This window comes from Musca autumnalis, unplaced genomic scaffold, assembly GCF_047663935.1.
Source record: "Musca autumnalis isolate F117 unplaced genomic scaffold, ASM4766393v1 scaffold_3, whole genome shotgun sequence".
NCBI lineage: Eukaryota > Metazoa > Arthropoda > Insecta > Diptera > Muscidae > Musca > Musca autumnalis.
Genome location: NW_027411866.1, coordinates 216,090,747 through 216,111,516, shown reverse-complemented (window position 1 = coordinate 216,111,516; position 20,770 = coordinate 216,090,747). Strand labels below are relative to the sequence as shown.

At 38.1% G+C, this 20,770-nt stretch overlaps 1 protein-coding gene across 5 annotated transcripts in view; it reads left to right on the top strand.

The window, feature by feature from the left end:
- LOC141398931 (UNC93-like protein) overlaps positions 1 to 20,770 on the top strand; it is a 155,061-nt gene that overhangs the window by 64,818 nt on the left and 69,473 nt on the right. For 2 of the 5 annotated variants that reach the window (XM_073976748.1, XM_073976746.1), the window contains exon 1: positions 4,210 to 13,136. The exons of the other annotated variants lie outside the window; for them this stretch is intronic. The gene's annotated coding sequence lies outside the window, so the exon portion shown is untranslated. Of the gene's footprint in view, positions 1 to 4,209; positions 13,137 to 20,770 lie in introns of those variants that run through there. 5 annotated transcript variants of the gene reach the window in all.

The following is a 20,770-nucleotide window of genomic DNA, read 5'->3' as shown; positions in this document are numbered from 1 at the left end:
CGTCCTATGGGGGCTATATGAAGGCGTGGACCTATGCAGACAAATTTCATGGTGAAGGTATAATGCCCCCTGCGAAGACTAAATACCAAATTTCAGCAATTTCGGTGTAATAATGAGGCTAAAATCTTCAAAATACCGATAATCGGGAGGTACCGTTATATGGGAGCTATATCAAAACGTGGACCTACGCCCACAATTCTCTGTTGGAATGTTTGATACCTCTGCCGAAGACTAACCACAAAATTTGAATACTTTCGGTTGGTCATTGTGTCTTAAACATTCAAAATACCGAAAATCGGGAGGTACGGTTCTATGGGGGCTATTTTAAAACGTGGACCGACCAACCCAAATTTGTGTCCTGAAGATTGTAAGTCAATAATAGGTACGTGTACCAAAATTGATGCATCTACGACAACTCCTTCTATTTTTGGCCACAGTTAATATGAACTCGCGACATAGTGCGTCGTCGTCCTCTTCGGCGATTTGCTGTTTTGTAGCTTCCTCTTCTGGATCACTACTATTCTGTATAACCTTTTTCGACAGCATTGTTTATTGAAATAAAGTTTCCACGCAGTTCCGGAGAATACAGAACATCTTTCAGACGAACTTGACCCTTGTATTTCGTGAGACTTGGATGCTTCTGCATCTAATTTCGATAAGGAACTCGACATCATCATATAAATTGCATTGATTGTGTGTCAAAGTTTGCTTATACCCTAGACAGACGGCAGCGTTAATTTGAATTAGGAACTGCATTTATTTTTACCCTGACAGACGACAAATTCTGCATTTACGAAACAGCTGATTGCTGGTTAACATGTATTTTGTTGTTGTTTGAACTGCAAAATTTTGGTTGTACTGCATTATCTGTTATTGCACTGCAATATCGGCCTTCGTTCTCTGTGCAAATCAATAAATATTGCCATATTAAAATTTAGTAAATGCAGATTAAATACTGTTCTATCTTCTGCATTAAGAATGTGGATAATGCACGAATTAATGTGCATTAAGGGAGTTAATGCAAATTAACGCTGCCGTCTGTCTAGGGTATTAACAAACGACGTAAGAAACGAGACTGTAGATTCTATAGGTAACGATATATTTGCTCTCATATGGACATGTGATTGATTTGACAAAGCTGACCCTTGTATTTCGTGAGACTTGGGTGCTTCTGCATCTAATTTCGATACGGAACTCGACATCATCATATAAATTGCATGGATTGTGTGTCAAAATTTGCTTAACAAACGACGTAAGAAACGAGACTGTAGATTCTATAGGTCACGATATATTTGCTCTCGTATGGACATTCAGCATTAATCACAACTTCACCTTTTCCAATCGCTGTTATGAAATTTCCACCAGCCAGATATATCTTCTCATTGCATTTTTCAAACTTTGTGAATAAATTTCGATTATTGCACATGTGGGATGTTGCGCCGCTGTCTATGTACCAAACATCAGACTTAAAACCACTAGATGTCGCTAGCATTGCGATTGATCTTTGTTCTCCAGTTTTCTTCTCACGGCAATCTCGAGCATAATGACCCTTGCGACGACAAACATAACTTTTACCAGAAAAAAATTTTCTTAGATCCCGAACTTTTCACATTCCAGACATTTTCTTTCGGCTGAGAACATGTAACGAATGCTTGCTGTGAACCACTAGCCTCCAATGTGTTATTAGCACTTACCCGGCTTTCGCCTTCCTCCAATAGCTTTAATTTCAGTTCGTTGAATGTCGGCAACTTATCCCGAGTTTCCATTGCGACAATGAAATTCTCAAAACTTGGTGGCAAACTTGACAGAAGAATAATTGCCAATAGCTCATCCTGTAGCTCTATTCCGACATCGGCCAGTTTCTCCATTATATGTTCAAATTTGTTCACATACTGCGCCATGTCTTCATTTTCCGCCATCTTGTAATTCAAAAGCTTCTTATACAACGTCACCTTCTGGGCTGAACCTCTCGGCTTGTACACCTCGGCTAATTTGTTGCAAGCCTCCGCAGAATACTTACATTTCTTTATGTAATTCAGCTGACTTCCCTTGACGCTGAGAACAATGATTGCTAAAGCCTTCTCATCACGGCTTTCCCATTCTGCCTTTTGCGCTGCTGTCCAACTTGAGTCGCATGTACAGGTTCCATTCGCGTATTTTCATAGCTCGTTGTGTACCAGAACGTTTTTCATATACACTTGCCAGGAATCACAATTCCCTTCATTCAATTTCTCTATTTGCAGGAACGGCGATGTTATCTTGAAAAATTATTTCTCCTCTTATAGAAATTATTGTTCCACAACTCAAAAATTCAATGGATTTTCTCTGGGCTCATAACCAATGTTAAAATAATGACGGCAGAAACAAATTTTGTTTCCAGTTCAGAAGTTTATTACAAGACCAAAGTCACAAAGCAAATACTTTTTGACTTAATTCTATTTAAAAATTTTTAAATAAAATGTATAAAAATTTAAATTTTATATTTATGTATATATTCTTTTTTAATTTTCAGGTAAGGAATCATAACAACACATTTCTATGTTTCTTGTGAACGTCATCATCCCTATTAACGTAAGTCATTTTGAATAAAAACTGCACACAAAAATGTTAACAATTTTGCTGCACTGTGTTCTCATATTAAATGCTTGCCAAAAAAACGTTGTATCAAGCAAATCTATTCACTTTTAGCTATTATTTGCTATTAATGTCACTCAAAACCTATGTCGCAGGCAACGCCGAGAGAGAAAGACACAAACAGCAAACAAGAAAAAAATAATTTCTCATTAGAACTTTTGCCCTTTCAACTAAATAAAATTTAACTTACTGACGTAGGCAAAAAATCATTGCAAAAAAGACAGCATACTATGTCGTAATAAAAACCCCAAAAACAAAATAAACCTAAACAACGTTGGCGGCTAATAAACAAAGTAAACAATTAGTGAAATTTATTATTTTCACAAAAGAACAAAATATATTTTAAAATAAAATTATTATTGGCAAAGAATTATCTTATCTATTTTTCACCTCAAAAGGTAAAAGGAATTCTGGGATTTTTCATGGCGCACAACGCCGCACACGTCCTTATGTGAAGATTAAAATTATCGTTGGCTAAGAACTTTTTTTCAAACTTAAATAGTTTATTTGAAGAGTATAAAACAAAAAACGCCAATATTATTTACAACCAAACTTATCTCAGCAGCATAGTCAGAAGTGTTAAGTTTTTTGTTGTATAGCGTTTTTGTTTTTTTGTTGTTACTATAATCGATAATCAACCAATAACTTAATGATGAAATAATAAAATGAAAGTAACTTACAAAAAAAACGAAAACTAAACAAATTGCTGAAGAAGAGAAAAATATTGATTTAATTTGTGACGTCTGCCACGGGGTTTTGTGGGTACAGACACGAGAGTAGGCGGGAGTAAATTAATTCATTAAAAAACTAGTAATAGAACACTCAAAATTTGATATTATGGAAAAATGAGGAATAGTTAGTTATACCCTTTGAATAAAAAAACACCCAAGAATTGATTACACAGGCAAACAGGAATATTAGCTTTGTTCCAGAACTAAAAAGTTTTTACACTTTTTACGACTTTTACACATTTTACCCGAAAAACCGTTCCCGTACACAAAAAAGTTGTAAAATGTTCACTTCTCTTTAAACAACAAGTAAAAAAGTATCAGTCGGCTTGGCCGACAGAGATATACCCTCAGCTTGTGTATATTGAAACAATTTTTTTTTTCCAAAAAACGTATGTATTTAGAGGGTTTTAAAAATGTTGGGCGTATGAACCGACAAAAATGTTGATTAGGATTAAAGACCAAAAGTTTTGCGGAGGAAATACTTAAAGGAATGGATTATGGAAGTCGATCTCCAGCCACAGCATATGGTGCCATAGGGGGTTTTTACACCCTTCGGGTCGTATGCTCAAGAAGTGTTGATTTACCCCTGAAAAAACTTTTACCATCGTAATTGAGGCAGCGAATGCAAGTTGCTTCAACAAAAATCAATGTGATTCGATAGCAGGTTCGACAGCATATGGTGCCATAGGGTGTTTTTACACCCTTCGGGTCGTATGCTCAAGAAGTGTTGATTTACCCCTGAAAAAACTTTTACCATCGTAATTGAGGCAGCGAATGCAAGTTGCTTCAACAAAAATCAATGTGATTCGATAGCAGGTTCGACAGCATATGGTGCCATAGGGGGTTTTTACACCCTTCGGGTTCCAGAACTAAAAAGTTTTTACACTTTTTACGACTTTTACACATTTTACCCGAAAAACCGTTCCCGTACACAAAAAAGTTGTAAAATGTTCACTTCTCTTTAAACAACAAGTAAAAAAGTATCAGTCGGCTTGGCCGACAGAGATATACCCTCAGCTTGTGTATATTGAAACAATTTTTTTTTTTCCAAAAAACGTATGTATTTAGAGGGTTTTAAAAATGTTGGGCGTATGAACCGACAAAAATGTTGATTAGGATTAAAGACCAAAAGTTTTGCGGAGGAAATACTTAAAGGAATGGATAGACATTGACCATTATGGAAGTCGATCTCCAGCCACAGCATATGGTGCCATAGGGGGTTTTTACACCCTTCGGGTCGTATGCTCAAGAAGTGTTGATTTACCCCTGAAAAAACTTTTACCATCGTAATTGAGGCAGCGAATGCAAGTTGCTTCAACAAAAATCAATGTGATTCGATAGCAGGTTCGACAGCATATGGTGCCATAGGGGGTTTTTACACCCTTCGGGTCGTATGCTCAAGAAGTGTTGATTTACCCCTGAAAAAACTTTTACCATCGTAATTGAGGCAGCGAATGCAAGTTGCTTCAACAAAAATCAATGTGATTCGATAGCAGGTCTTATCCGAAATTTTGTTTGGGAGGTCCTGGATGAAGTGTTCAAATATAGTCCATATTTGAACCTGATCTTTATCTGGTAGATATATTAGAATGTGTAAAGTATGGACCAATTCGGCCACTTTCCTTCAAAAGATACCGTACGAACAATTTTTCCGAACATTTTTGAGATTTTGTGGGGGAGGTACCTGAAGGAGTGGACTAATATGGCTTATCTTCAAACTTAAACTATGTTTGCACAAAATATCACTAAGGCCAATTTTTGGACCAAGCTCCAACCACCTCACACGGTGTCATAGGGGTTTTGTGCAACTTTCAGGCTTTTTCTCAGGAAGTATGGACTCGCCCCTAATGAAGGTTTTACCGTCGTATGGGAAGCAGTGAATATAAGTTGCTAAAACAAAAATCAAAGCGATTCGAGAGCAAGTCCTACACTGAACTTATCCGAAATTTTGTGTGGGAGGTACCCGAAGGAGTGGACCGATTGAGTCCATACTGGAACCTCATCTAAGTCTGGTAGACATTTCATGAGTTGCAAATTATGGACCAAATCGGTTACTTCCTTCAAGAGTTATCGTACGTACAACTTTTCCGAACATTTTCGAACTTTTGTGGGGGAGGTACCGGAAGGAGTGGACCGATATAACCCATCTTCGAACTTAAACTAAGTTTGGACAAAATATTACGAAAGCCAAATTTTGGACCGAATCGGTTGATCCGTTCGAGAGTTATCGTGCGCTCCAGTCAGCGCAGTCCACAGACAGAAGGACGAACATTGCCAAATCAACTCCAAATTGTCTTGCAAATTGAAACACATTTCGTCCAAACATACTTGGGGTCTAAAATCATTGTTTCGATTAGGTACATTTTGCCTGTATGAAAGTGTATATACCCTCGTTAGCATAAATGCTGAGGGTATAAAAATGGCACTGAATGACGCTCTCTTTAAAAACTTTTTACTCGACAAATTTGAGCGTGTAAAAAATAGTAACATGGATGCCGGCGTCTGATTGGCTGGTACGCCGACATGACATTTGTTCCAGTTTTTTTTTTTTTTTTGACGTCTTTTCCACTTTTGAGTTCCCGAACTTTTAAAAAAAACTTTTGTGTGAAAATTTTTCTATCGTTCTCTATTTTACGAGTTTTACTTTAAAAAGTACGGGAACAAAGCTATTATAGCCTTTGGGCTAACGATGAAATATACACTTTGATACTATCAAAAGTTGACACTTTTCCGTTAAAATGGTGCGCACAATTACTGTCGAATGGAGCAACCGATTTGATCCAAATTTTGGTCGTTGTAATATTACTTCCAGACAGAGTATAGGTTTGAAGTTGGACAATATCTGTGTGTCTTTGCGGCCCCTATTACTTACTTACATAGCTGGCCCATTACAGAACATTTGTTCCATAGACCGAACTAAGAAAAGATCTCCAATTCTCTCTGTTTAGTGATTCGCTTTCTGGAATACCGCGCCTTGTCATCTCTTCATCCACTTGTTTGCGCCATCTATTCTTTGGCCTACCAATTCTGCGTGCACCGCCATGTGGCCCGAATTTATACGCCTTTTTAGCGGGTTTATCATCGCTCATTCTTATTATATGTCCTAGCTAATGCAATCGCTGCATCTCAATACGTTGATATCGTTGTATAGCAGATACAGCTTGTGGTTCATACATCGACCGCAGATCGGTCCGTAGATCTTTCGAAGAATTTTTCTCTCAAACACGTCAAGCACTGGCTTATCTGCTTGCGCAAGTACCCAGGCTTCGGAACCATACATCAGCACGGGTAGTATCAATGATTTGTAAAGCGTTATTTTTGTTTGACGAGTTGTGGCTTAGTTTCTAAAGTACTTACTTAAGCCAAAGTAGCTTCTGTTGGCCAATACAATTCTTTTTTTTATTTCACATCAGTTATGAAATTTGTTATGTTTACGGCGGCGCCGAGGTATACGAAATCTTTTACTACCTCAAAATTAGAGGAACCAACTTCAACAGTTGCTTCGATCTCAATGGACGCATTGCGCGTCGACACCATCAAGTTGGTCTTCTCGCCGTTTACCGCCAGACCTATTTTAACAGATTCTCCTTCGACCTTCATAAAGGTATCCGTTACTTCTTTTACTGATCGTCCTATGATGTCTATATCATCAGCATAAGCAAGTAACATGTGGCTATTGGTTTAGATTGTGCCAACTTCTTTTGACGTTTGCCTCTCGTATAACCTTTTCTAGTAGGATGTTGAAAAGATCACACGAAAGGCTGTCTCCTTGCCTGAAACCTCTTTTGGTACAAAACATTTCGGAGAGGTTCTTTCCTATTTTAACTGCAGATCTTGTATCAGTTAGAATCATTTTACAAAGCCGAATAAGCTTTGCGGGGCTACCAAATTCAGACATGGCTTGGAATACCTTTGAACGTAGCGGTATGTCGAAGGCTGCTCTATAATCGACAAAAAGGTGGTATGTGTTGATTTGCATCTCTTGGGTCTTCTCCAGAATTTGCCGCAGGGTAAATATCTGTTCAATGGTAGACTTGCCAGGTCTAAAGTCGCATTGGTATTGCCCAATTATTTCGTTGACCATGGGCTTTAGTCGTTTGCACAATACGCCTGACACTATCTTGTAGTCGATAGGGGGAAGACTTATGCCCCTATAGTTGGAGCAGAAAGACTTATCTCCTTTCTCATGGACGGGACACAGGATGCTCAGATTCCAATCGTCGGATAAGCATTCTTCCTGCCAGATGAAGCTAACTAGCTGATGCATACAGCTTATCAGTGTGTCGCCTCCGGTTTTAAACAGCTCGGCTGGTAGGCCATCAGCTCCTGCTGCCTTATTATTCGTCAGCCGGTTTTTTGCTGTCTTTACCAAATCTTGGCCGGATCTGGGATCTGTGGTATCTTCGTCGACTTCGCTACTATTGGATACCAACAGTTTGGAAAAATGCTCTTTCCATTTCCCGAGCACACTATCTGTATCAATTACCAGATTACCTTGCTGGTCTCTACAGGAGGATGTGCCAGTTCCAAAGCCATCAGTTTGATGTTTCACTCTTTGGTAGAATTTTCGGACTTCATTCTGTCTCCCGTACATCTTTATTGATGTGTATAATTCGAATTGTTTACACTCTCGCTTTTCTATCTCTCTTTTTCCTGCGGAAAAGACGTTTCTCATCTCTCCATTTCTCCCGATAGCTCTCTCGTGCGCTACGCGTTGCTACTGATTGTAAAGTAGCTCTATATGCCGCATTTTTCTCTTCGGTAGCAGCACGACACTCCTGGTCGTACCATGGATTCCTTGGTGGAGGTCTCTGGTATCCAAATATGGATTTTGCGGCTGTTTGCATGGAGTGTGCAATATTTTGCAATTGTCCTGATATGTTGTCGGGACGAGGGGTGCTTTGATTAAGCAGTTGGGCCAGTTGACTGGAATATGCTGTGGCTATCTGTTGTGATTGCAGCTTACCGCTGTCCAACTTCCGTGTTGTGTCTGCTCGCACTTTGTTTGCTACGTTTAATCTGGTACGTACCTTTGCTGCAACAAGGTAGTGGTCGGAGTCTATGTTTGCACCCCGGAACGATCGGACATCCAACACGCTTGATTTCTTGTTCTTTGATCTGGCGACAGCCGGGTGCCCTTATGGATATCGAGATGCTTAAATCTGGTACTGCTAACTCCCATGTTTCTTGCAGCTGCAAAGTCTATCAGCCTCATACCATTGTCAGATGTTTCACTGTGGAAACTGAATTTCCCGATTGTTGGGCCAAAGATATTCTCCTTTCCAATTTTGGCATTAAAATCACCTAGTAAAATTTTAATGTCATGGGCAGGGCAACGGTCATAATTTTCTTCCAAGCGCTCGTAAAATATATCTTTGGTCTATTCCTCCTTGTCTTCAGTGGGAGCATGAGCGCAAATAAAGCTGATGTTAAAGAATTTTGCTTTTAATCGAATTGCAGCGAGTCTTTCATTCACTGGGGTGAAGCTGGAGACCAGCTGTTTTAACCTCCGACCAACTACAAATCCGCAACCAAACTCATGCATTGTGTCATGGCAGCTATAATACAGTGCGTCACCTTTAGGTGTTGTTGTGACGCCTTTCCCGTTCCATCGTATTTCCTGTATGGCAACAATGTCGGCCTTGTACTTTTCAAGTACATCTGCCAATGAGTAAACTGCACCTTCTCTATAAAGAGTGCGAACATTCCAGGTGCAGATTCGCAGATCATTTTTTCTAAGGGAGGGTTACTAACCCGATGTCCAAACCCAAGTTTTTAACGTTCTTATGGGTGAATGCGCGGCACATGTTAGCTCACTACCTTTAACGGGTGTTAAAGGCAGTTTCCCATGTCAGTGTCCACTTGAGATTAAAGAGGGACCAAGATAAATCCTGGGCTTTGCCATGTTAAAGCCGGTCAGGACCGTTCCTTGGTATCTTCCACCCCTACTTCACCCCGAGATTGAACCACAGACCTTCTGAATCTAAGCGGACATGTTTCCACTGCACAACGCAAGGAAGTTAAATATTCACGCTCTCGGTGGAGAGAATGAATCTCAGTGTGAGGTTGTCCTCGTTGCCGATATAAATAATAAAGAATATTTTTTCAATGCCATTTAAAGCTCGTGGATTTTTAAAGAATATTTTTTGAATGCCTTTTAGAGCTCGTGGATTTTTAAAGAATATTTTTTCTATGCCTTTTAGAGCTCGTGGATTTTTAAAGAATATTTTTTCTATGCCTTTTAGAGCTCGTGGATTTTTAAAGAATATTTTTTCTATGCCTTTTAGAGCTCGTGGATTTTTAAAGAATATTTTTCTATGCCTTTTAGAGCTCGTGGATTTTTAAAGAATATTTTTTCTATGCCTTTTAGAGCTCGTGGATTTTTAAAGAATATTTTTTCTATGCCTTTTAGAGCTCGTGGATTTTTAAAGAATATTTTTTCTATGCCTTTTAGAGCTCGTGGATTTTTAAAGAATATTTTTTCTATGCCTTTTAGAGCTCGTGGATTTTTAAAGAATATTTTTTCTATGCCTTTTAGAGCTCGTGGATTTTTAAAGAATATTTTTTCTATGCCTTTTAGAGCTCGTGGATTTTTAAAGAATATTTTTTCTATGCCTTTTAGAGCTCGTGGATTTTTAAAGAATATTTTTTCTATGCCTTTTAGAGCTCGTGGATTTTTAAAGAATATTTTTTCTATGCCTTTTAGAGCTCGTGGATTTTTAAAGAATATTTTTTCTATGCCTTTTAGAGCTCGTGGATTTTTAAAGAATATTTTTTCTATGCCTTTTAGAGCTCGTGGATTTTTAAAGAATATTTTTTCTATGCCTTTTAGAGCTCGTGGATTTTTAAAGAATATTTTTTCTATGCCTTTTAGAGCTCGTGGATTTTTAAAGAATATTTTTTCTATGCCTTTCACATTCGCTGTGGATGATTTTGCGCCTCGGATAACATCTGCAACACCGCTCATCTTAAACTTTAGTGGTTTCTCCTCAGTTTATTTAGTATTCGGCATCTGAAATCAGTAGAGAATTTTTTGTAAGAATGGAGAGTTTTAGCTAAGAATGTGATGCAGTCTTGCGTAGGACTCGCGACTGCAACATAGGCCAAAAATTGAAGACTGTAAAGTTTTGCGGTTGAGTTTGGCGTTGATTAAATGTTCGGTTAATGTAGGCCAATACATAACTATGTTATTCCGGCGCTTATCTTTAGTTTTTTAACCTCCAAATGAAAAGAGCTTAAAGCCGAAAACCATCCAACATTTCAGTGAATTTGGGCGTCATTTTTGACAAGTCCCGGTCCACACTAGAGTGAATTTGTCGAATTCCCCACTACAGAAATATTATGATTTTACTCTACTATGGAACTCGATCTAGAGACGCTAAATGAATAAAAGATCAAAGGCAACATAGATAGAATTTATCTTTGTCTTTTATCAGAAATGGCGCCCAACTTCATTGAAACGTTGCTTGTGTTTAGGGCTTAAGGCCTCAATACATAGGAAGCTTCGCCGCATGGCTTTCATGCCTTGCTTCAGTTCTGACATAATAAAAATAAAAAAGCCGATAAAATTTCAAACTCGCATGCCCATTCCTTCTTTATTCTTTTCTTTTCAATATGCTAGAAACGAAGCAGAGCATGAAAGCCAGCCGGTGAGGCTTATGTACGTACCGAGGCCTTTAGAATTACTTTTCTAGCAGTTGTAAAACCAGTTTAGGCCCTTTATGTCTCCTCAACATTATTTCGATTTGCATCGTCCTAATCGTGTGCCACGGTCCTTATATAAAATATAACGGTATTTAATTCTAAGATTTTGTTGTTCTTAATCTATCCTTAATCATAACAATAACAATCCTTAAAACTGCAGCTGTTAACCAGCTGATCTATTTAACATACAACAGGTGATCGGTATTAGGGTAGTTCACACTGAATGATATTTCGTCAATAATGTCTGAAGGGTAGTTTCCAATAAAAGAAATATGTTTAAATTCTTTACCTGACCATTTCTCTCGAGTGTAATTGCGATTAGAATCAGAACCCCCTCCCCAACCAAACACATTCCCAGATAACTTTATAATTAATATGAGTGTGAATTGGCATCACTTTTAATTTTTTTCTGTTCTGTGCAATTCACATTTTTACTACCTTTTGTGATTGTCATGTTGTGTTGTTGTTGCTGCTGCTTTTGGAAGTTTTGTGATAAGATTTTCCCCGGACGATATCTTTCAAGTGCTTGTTTAGCGGTGATTTGGATGGGACGAGTGGCTGTATGTGATTTTTTGTCGAGTGTTCTAACAGCAACAACAACAATAACATCACACATTAGGAATAGAAAATAGAGCCTACCAAAGAGTTTCGGCGGGCGTTCTCTTTGAATGGTCAGTTATGGTCAACTCACAAAGAGATTTAAAGGAGAATATCTTCTTGCTAGCTGTTAGATAGCAGAGTTTTGTCTGTTGGGAGAAAATCTAGAACTGGAATAGCCTGTTCGCAAAATAGTAGACGACAACGGCGACGTTAGCGCAGCCATCGACGTCAAACTCTAAATTGATAATTTATAATTAAATATTCGTGTAGACGAAGTTTTTGTTGGTGGGTGACAATGGCGACGAGAGTGACACCTTTGACGTCGTTGTACGCTGCTCGTCGCCTGCTGCTGTGTTTTAGCTGTGTTTTTGGCTTGATTTTGGGCTAGATGGCTGGCTGGTTGGGTGAGCGTGCCGCCTAGCTGATTGAGGGTGTTCGGGTGTGACGCTGCTTGCTATATGCCTTTGAGAGGGAGCCTCTGTGTGTGTGTGTGTGTGTTGTACAGGTGTTTGTGTGTGAATTTGTGATTTTGGCCATATCTGGTGTAAATCATTATTTCTTTTTTGCTATGACTGCCATTGTTGTTGCTGGTGGTATTCGTCTCGATATCATTTCATTCAATTAATTTTATTTTCTGCCTCGATTTCTGGTTAGCTGCTGGCTCTAGCACCGCTTGTTGTTGTTGCTGTTGGTATTGTTTTTAGCGTATTTTGATTAGGGCTCTTAAAAAAATCATTTAAAATTCGCATATTGTCGCAATTTCTTGGCATTGTGCATTTGACCATCCATTCATTGGGGTGGCACAAAACACGACAGACAACAAACGACGACACATCACAGCCAACCCAACCAAGAAAGCCACAGAAAGACAGCAAACAACGACGACAACGACCACAACAACGGCGCAAATCACGGCAAAAACGGTTAAACAAGAAATAAGTCAAAAATTCAGAAAAAGAAAGAAAAAATTAAATAGTGAGAGTTTTGAAAAAATCTTCAAGAAAAAAGAAATTTGAAAAATATTTTTGAAAATTTCAAAAAATCAAAAAAAATTAAGTTCGTTTTTAAGCCACCCAAAAACCAGGCACGGACACGGTCATGTTGTGTTATTTAACGGTGCGGTTTTAATTTAGAAAAAAATTCGTTCGTTTCGGTTTTTTTCGGTTAACTTTTTTTTTGCTTTTAAATAAATTAAAAATTGAACTTATGGACATTTTAACGGAACGTTGAAATCAAAGAAACAATAAAAAAGAAACTTTGTAAAGTTTCTCAAAACACTTTTTTTCGTTCGTACGTTCGTTTAATTTTGTGACGTTTTCGCTTGTTTTCAAAACGCATTTTTTGAAAACAAAGTTCGAATCAAGGCAGCAGTCAACTACAACTTTAACAAAAAAAACACCAGCCAGCTACTTAGCATTTATTTGGTGTGTTCAACATTTTTAACAACAACAACGAAGCGGAAAAAATGTAAGATATTCAACCAAATTTAATCCGATATTCAAACCTCAACCTATCAAACCAACCAAAAACCCTACTCAAAGTCTTTTGTTGCCAGTTTATATTTTGTTGTTGAAAAATCAACTTGTTAAAATTACTACGAAGACAATTGTTGTTGTATTTAAATGAAAATGTTTTTTTTTTCACATCAATATTTTGTACAATATTTATTTAATTTTTTTTTTTTGTGAGTGTATTGTGTTGATGGGTTTTACGTAAAATGTGAAATTTTTAATTATTTTGTTAAAAAATTAGTTTTTTTCGGATCAAATTTTATCAAAAAAAAGGAATATTTTTAAGAAATAAAAAAAAGCTATTTAGTATTAAAAACTATTTTATCAACAAAATATTTTTTTACGCAAGTTTCTATTCAATATTTTAATTCGCAATAGTTAGTTTTTTTAGAATTTTTTATAAAAAGTATTTTTTAATACTATTAAAAATATTTCATAAAAATTTATTTATAAAAATATTTCATAAAGATATTTTATTAAGAATATTTTAAAAAAAATATTTTTAAAAAACATGTTATAAAATCTGTAAACTCAAAACTCATAAAAATTCTAATTAGTTTAAATTACTTCGTTGGGATATTGAAAATGAGTGGGATTCAACTTGAAAAACGTTTGTCTCGCAAAATTTTTTGAAATATTTTTTTGCAAAAATATTTTTGTAAAATCGGGTTTTTTTAAATATCTTTTTTATAAAATATTGAAAATTTTTTGTGTTGTAAAATTTTTTAAAATATTGCTTTTGTGTTTTTCTTCGACCTTTCTATATTTTATGGATGAATAAAATTGTTCGAGCTTGGGGTCAGTGAAATACGTTTATTTGTTTATATAATTTCTCCGATATTTCGAAATTCCATGAATTTCATCTCATCTTATTTTGTTTTTGTAAAAATATTTTATAAAAATAATTCATAAGAATATTTTATAATTTTTTTTTAAAAAAGATTTCATAAAAATATTTTTACAAAAAAATATTTTAAACTTTTGCAAGACAGAAATTTTTAAATATGTTTAAAAAAGATTTTATAAAAATATATTTACCAAAAAAAAATATTTTAAAAAATTTTGCGAGACCAAAATTTCTCAAGTTGAGTCCAACAAAAATTCAATATCCCATTGAATTAATTAAAAATAATTAGAGTTGTTTGGGGTTTTGGGTCCACAGATTTTAGACCCTTCCCATTTGACATAGGAATTGATTTTGATCAAACTGCAAGTCCATATTCCTTAAAAAACTCTTCTGAAGTTATATTGGGATACTTCAGTACTCGCAAATTTTAATTCTGACAAATATTGAGTTATTTTTATACCTATCCAGTGAAGAATAATTGTCGTCAGAGACTCGAAGTTATGCCTCTTATCTGAGAGCAGACTTCATTCATTATTTCATCCAATACAACTGTTGTTGTTGTTGTAGCAGCATATAATGCTGGGTTGGCAGCCGCTGGCATAAACACTTTTAGTTTCGGGTCAATCCGCTACGTAAGAACCCGCTGCCGTGGGATTATCCAATACAACTTAGAGCAGTAGGAGTGACAGAGGGCATCCTAGATTTACTCCCGCGTTTGTAAGGAACAGTTGTAAAGAACTGAGAGTTCGGCATCCTCGTACATCGCTTTTACACCGATTATTTTCTGAGGTACTCCCTTTTTGCTCAATGCTTCTCATATGGCAGTTCGTCTGACGGTGGCGAAGGCCATCTTCTTCTTTTTCTTTATTTGCCAATTCGGTTTTCGAATAATAGGCGACCAAAACAATATTACAAAAAATCATTATTTGCTTAGGATATTATAATTTCACATATTTTTCAGGATCTCTGCAAAGGCATCTCTGTCTCTAGCATCACTTAAAAGTCTTCCAGAATTCCGAATTCCCGTCCATACTTGGATATTGTCTAGCCATATAGTTTCTTTTCTGCCTCTTTCAGCTCTGCCATCAATAGTTGTACGTAGTATATTTTGTAGCAATTTGTATTTGGGGTTTCTCATAATGTGTCCTAGGAATGCTGTCTTCCGTCTCTTTATCAAATCGACCAACTCCCTCTCGCAGTGCATTTTTCTCAGGATTTCGACATTAGTTATGAAATTAGTCCATGATATTTTCATGAAGAATTTGTCAAATTTTGTCCGTGGCTACCTTTTCGTTCGCTGAGTCCACTTTTCGATAACTCGTTCGAGCATATCGACTGGTAAATGGGGAATGAGACGCTTGATGTTTTACTCCAAGACCTGAATCGAGGTGGGTTTGTCTGCCTAAACTTTCGACTTTACATATCCCATAGGAAAAATTGTAACGATGCGATATCACACGATCTCGGTGGTCCATAATCGACCGGCACAAAATGTGAATTTAAATGCTCACCGAAGTGTTCCCTCAACAAATCCATTGATTGATGCAAAGTGTGGGAAGATGATGGATGCTTGTTGAAACCAAATGTCGCCAAGATCACAAACATCAATTTCAGGTATCAAATAGTTGCTTATCAGGGCATGAAACGGTCAGCATTGACGGTTACGGCAACATTTTGGAAAAAATATGGACCGATAATTCCACCGGCTTACAAACGGCACACGAAACCGTAGGCAGCTCTTGATTCTCTTTATGTTGCCTTTCGTTCCTAACGCGTCCATTTTGCTAGTTTACATACCACGGGGGTTTACCAGTCCCCAGGTCGCATGGGACCGAAACTGGAAGTAACTCGGCTACGAGATCTGACCTGAGGTAATTTTTCTGGTACCGCAGGTGGTATGGAATAATGGGGAATCTCAACTCTCCACCATGCCATCACAGATCTTTTAGATCTTGTCGGGGGCACTTTCAAACATACTCGGTTGCCGTTCGCCAGGTTCAGAGCGGAAGAGGTGAATGGGCCTCGCAGCGAGAAAGCTACGTCCATGTAAACGTGGTGGCTAGGCTGCTACATCAGTGTAACACTTGTGCTGCACTCTTCCTATTCCCCGATCGTGCCTAAACTCTCTCTCACTTTGGGTGATCAGTCCCGTGTTGTATGGAACAAAAACTGATAGTAGTTTCGACTACGAAGTCTGACCGGAGCCTTTCTGGTACCGCGGGAGTCAGGAGCCCCTAGATCTGTTGATCTAGCCTGATTATGGAGAGGCACCTATTGGTTGCAACGGGGTTACTACATCAGTGCAACACTTGTTTGCATTCTTCCCATTCCCCGATCGTGTCTAAACTCTCTCTCACTTTGGGTGGTCAGTCTCGTGTTGTATGAAACAAAAACTGGTAGTATTTTCGACTACGAAGTCTGAACGGAGACTTTCTCGTACCGCGGGAGTCAGGAGCCCCTAGATATGTTGATCTAGCCTGACTATGGAGAGGCACCTATTGGTTGCAACTGGGTGGTTGTGGTTTGGACCCAAATCGGGGATAGAGCTTCGGCTCGATATGGAGTTGCATTATCAACCCGGTGCTGCGATCCATAGAGCAGCAGAGGTGTAAGATAGTCCTCAACCCCTTACCAAGAGGAAAGTGAAGCCCATAATTGTGTATCTTCGAATTGGTACCTGCGGGATAGACTTGGGGACTCTGTGAAGTGTGAAATATAACATCTCTCAAATGGTGTCCATTTTCTTGCAAACAAAAATTGGCTCTTTTAACCGCATTTTCCATTACTGCCCGTAGAGTTTCTAGTTCCAAGTAGCTTATTTCTGCTTGAATGTTGTGCTTAAGCTCTTGAATTGTTTGGGGTTTATTGATATACACAACTTCTTTCAAATAGCCCCACAAAAAAAGTCTGGAGCGGTCAAATCTGGTGAACGTGGAGGCCAAGCAAAATCACAATTTCTGGAAATTATTCGTTCACCAAAAATGTTATGAAGAAGTTCCATTGTCGCTCTTGCTGTATGCGTAGTTGCTCCATCTTGCTGGAGCTATATGTTTTGATTATTCTCAACATGTGGACGCAAAAAATTGTCTATCATAGTCCTATACAGAGCCCCGTTAACCGTTTCTGGGTGACCATCCACATCTTCGAAAAAATATGGACCGTTAATTTTATCAGCCATAACACCGTACCAAACAGTACATCTGGCGGGTGTAATTCACGCTGATGTAATGCCCTAGGATTGTGAGTGCCCCAAAATCTACAATTTTGTTTGTTTACATAGCCATTTAAGTGGAAACGAGCTTCATCGCTCATTATAAGATTGTTTAAAAAGTTATCATTTTCTCTGGCTATTTGACTAAAACGAATAGCATATTGCAGGCGTGCCTGATGGTCTTGGGGGAGCAGTTGCTGTGCCATTTGAATTTTATACGGAAACATTTTAAGATCTCGCTTCAAAATTCTTTGCAGGGATGTTCTGGAGATTCCCAATTGAGTACAACGACGACGAGTAGAGACAGATGGATCTTCGCTTACACTCTGCCGTACAGCCTCCACAGCTGCTTCATTGCGCACAGATCGACCTCTTCCTGGAAGATCTGACACTCTTCCATGTTCCTCAAAACGGGAGACTAAGTTCCTAATCATGTTGTGACTGGGTGCTGTTCGGACATTAAAATGACGACGATAATTTCGTTGAGTTGTAATAATTAACCTTCCAGAAGATTAAAAAAATTCAATGATTTTGACGCGTTTCTGCACATTATATGTAGCCATGATCTATCTCCAAAAACCAGTAAATAACCTGCAAAAGACAAAAAAATTGGGCCATCCTGTAGTATTGTGCTCACATTTACACAAATAATTCGCTATTATTGGTACAAATTGCGAGCTTACCAAAAGAGCTCTCCATATATGTATTTGTAGGACCCACTTGCGAGTTAAAGTCCTCCATAACGACTATCAAATCCCGACCGAGTACCATATATACGTTTCCAGTGATCAAAATCGATCTGTAATTATTCTGTCCATGTATGGTTACCATGGTATGAACGCATTATGGGATTCCTTCGATAACAGCATTGTCAACATTGATATCTCGAATTTGTGTGATCTTTTTGCTAAGGATGAGTTCATCTGCCGTTTTGAATTCCTTAGATCCAGGCCACCTTTCGCCTCACACATTCCGAGTATCATCAGCTTACATGTGTGAAAAACTCTTTACAAACTTGGTTTAGCCGAGATGGCTCTGTTGGCGTCCTCACGTCCTATGATCCAATTTCTATTCTTTCCTTCATTCAAATTTTTTGCCAATTCCAATTTGTTTCTGACTGTACATGTTCGCTGCTCATTTCTATTATCTCTTCCAATCGGTAATTGGTAATTATATAAACAGTGATGCCAAACAAAACAATTCCTAAGACAAAGTTGTTTAATAACTTATTTTCTAACAATTGGTTGGTTGGTTGGTTTATGTGGTGGCTATACTTTATAGCCTCAAGTAGTATGTAAGAGATACCGTTTTGAAAAACCACACCACTCGTTCAGAGATTGCTATTTCGTTGCTGCATGTTGGCAGTTAAATCCAGCCTGATGAGTTGAGGAATCGCAGAAGGTCTCCCAGACCTACTTCTGTTATCTCTGTGATATCACGAAGGAACGGTTGTCTTAGAGCTTTAAATCGTCGTTACATTTGTGCAGGGCAGGAACAGAGGAAGCGCTCAACAGTTTCCTCCTCTTCTTCATTCCCGCAGCTACGGCAGTGGTCGTTGTGCGGTAGATTTAAACGTTTTGCATGGTTACCAATTGCCCAGTGACCGGTTAACACTGCAATAAGTCTTGCAAGGTTCCGTCGCGTTTAATTAATTAGGAACTTAGTTCGTTTGGCGTTGTATTGAGGCCACGTTAATTTTGATATCTTGCATGTTGCCGTTTTGTCCCATCTTCTTTCAGCCAGTGATAGATAGTTTTTGAAGATATCCCCTTTAACTACTCCCATTGGAATTGCGACTGACGCCTTTGGGAGTTCGTTAGAGGCGGATCCTGCTCTAGCTAACTCGTCTGCTTTTTCGTTCCCAGCAAGTCCCTTGTGGCCCGGGATCCAAGTGAGAACTACTCTTGACAGACGCCCTAGTTTGACAAGTTCTTCTTTACAATCTTTCACTAGCTTTGATGTGACAGCGTTGGATTTTAGTGCAAGGAGCGCCGCTTGACTGTCGACGAAGATTCCTATTGAGTTTGCTTTGTGATGCTGTAAAAGTTCAGTACAGGCCTCCTTTATTGCCAGTATCTCCACTTGAAAGACACTACAGTACTCAGGTAGCTTTGTAGATGTGTATATGTTTGCTTCTTCAGAAAACACACCGGATCCGACTCCACATTTCATCTTGGAGTCCGTGTATACCTTAGTGTCATAAGCTATCAATGGTGATCCATTACTCTATTCTCTTCTGCTTGGAAATTTGATGCAAAAGGCTGATCAAAATCCAATGTAGGTACGCAGTAATCAGCAGTGGTTGTTATTTCTTTCCGAAGTTTTTGAAGCATGCACGCATGTCCGTAAGCTCTGTCTCTCCACATTCCTAGAGCTCGGAGTCTTACCGCATTACATGTTGATGTTCCTTTGATGAGTAAAGCAATTGGCAAAATGTGCATCATTATATTGAGGGCTTCGGCCGGACACGTTCGCATCGCCCCTGTTGCCCCGATGCATGCAAATCTTTGTATGCTGTATAGTTTTTTCTGTGTTGTTTTCTTGTCCACTGCTAGCCACCATACTAGTGCTCCATATGTGAGTATCCGTCTGATTATGCTGGTGTACATCCATAACACCATTTTAGGTTTGAGGCCCCATCGGCTTCCAAACAATTTGCGACAAGCGTAATATGCAACAGTTGCTTTCTAACAATAGTTCTTAAGTCTATAGCTTAAATATAGTTACATAATAAAGTTTTCTAATATGAGTTCGGTATTGTTATTTATCGACACCAGGCGAATGAACAGCATTCCCACGGCAGCATGTTCTTTCGTACTGGATTGATCTGGTGTTTCGACCAGCAGCTACCAACCTAGCATCAAACCTGTGCTTGTTAAGGTATATAAAAAAATATACCTATTCCATTAACAATAAGGATCTTTAATATGAGTTATGTATTGCCATTTTTCGTAGAATAGACCTTTTCAGAGTCGAATTTCTCCTCTTTTTAGTTTAATTTCCAACTTCAAAGTAGGGACGAGTGTGATTAATTGCTTAATCTTTACTTAGCACAATTTCTTCTATTTCTAAGCTTTTCTGTATATTACTCTACCGATTTGTTATGGTATTTTAAGTGGTCTCATTCCATTCATAATAAGGTTCTCCTCAGTTTATAAGCTAATCCAGGTAATATTCTCAGGGTACCCAGAATGATGAGAAAAGATTTGTATACCACACTTTATTTTATCCACCTCTATTTTACATTGTTAAAATCTCTCTTTTGATTCAAAGGCTACTTTTCACAACGTCAAATCTAGGCCAAAATCTAAAAGAACACAACTTTTGTGTAATTAATTTAAGGTTCTTCTTGTTTTTACTTTCCCCTTTTGCGTTTCTCTTTCACCCAATAAAACAACATACACAAATACTCTCTGCAAATCTCTCGCAAAAGTCAAAGGTTAGCATACAAATCTCTTTAAAATTTCACAAAGTAAAAAAACGTTGCCTTACTCTTTACACTTCTCACGTTGTTAACACGTGGACAACGGGT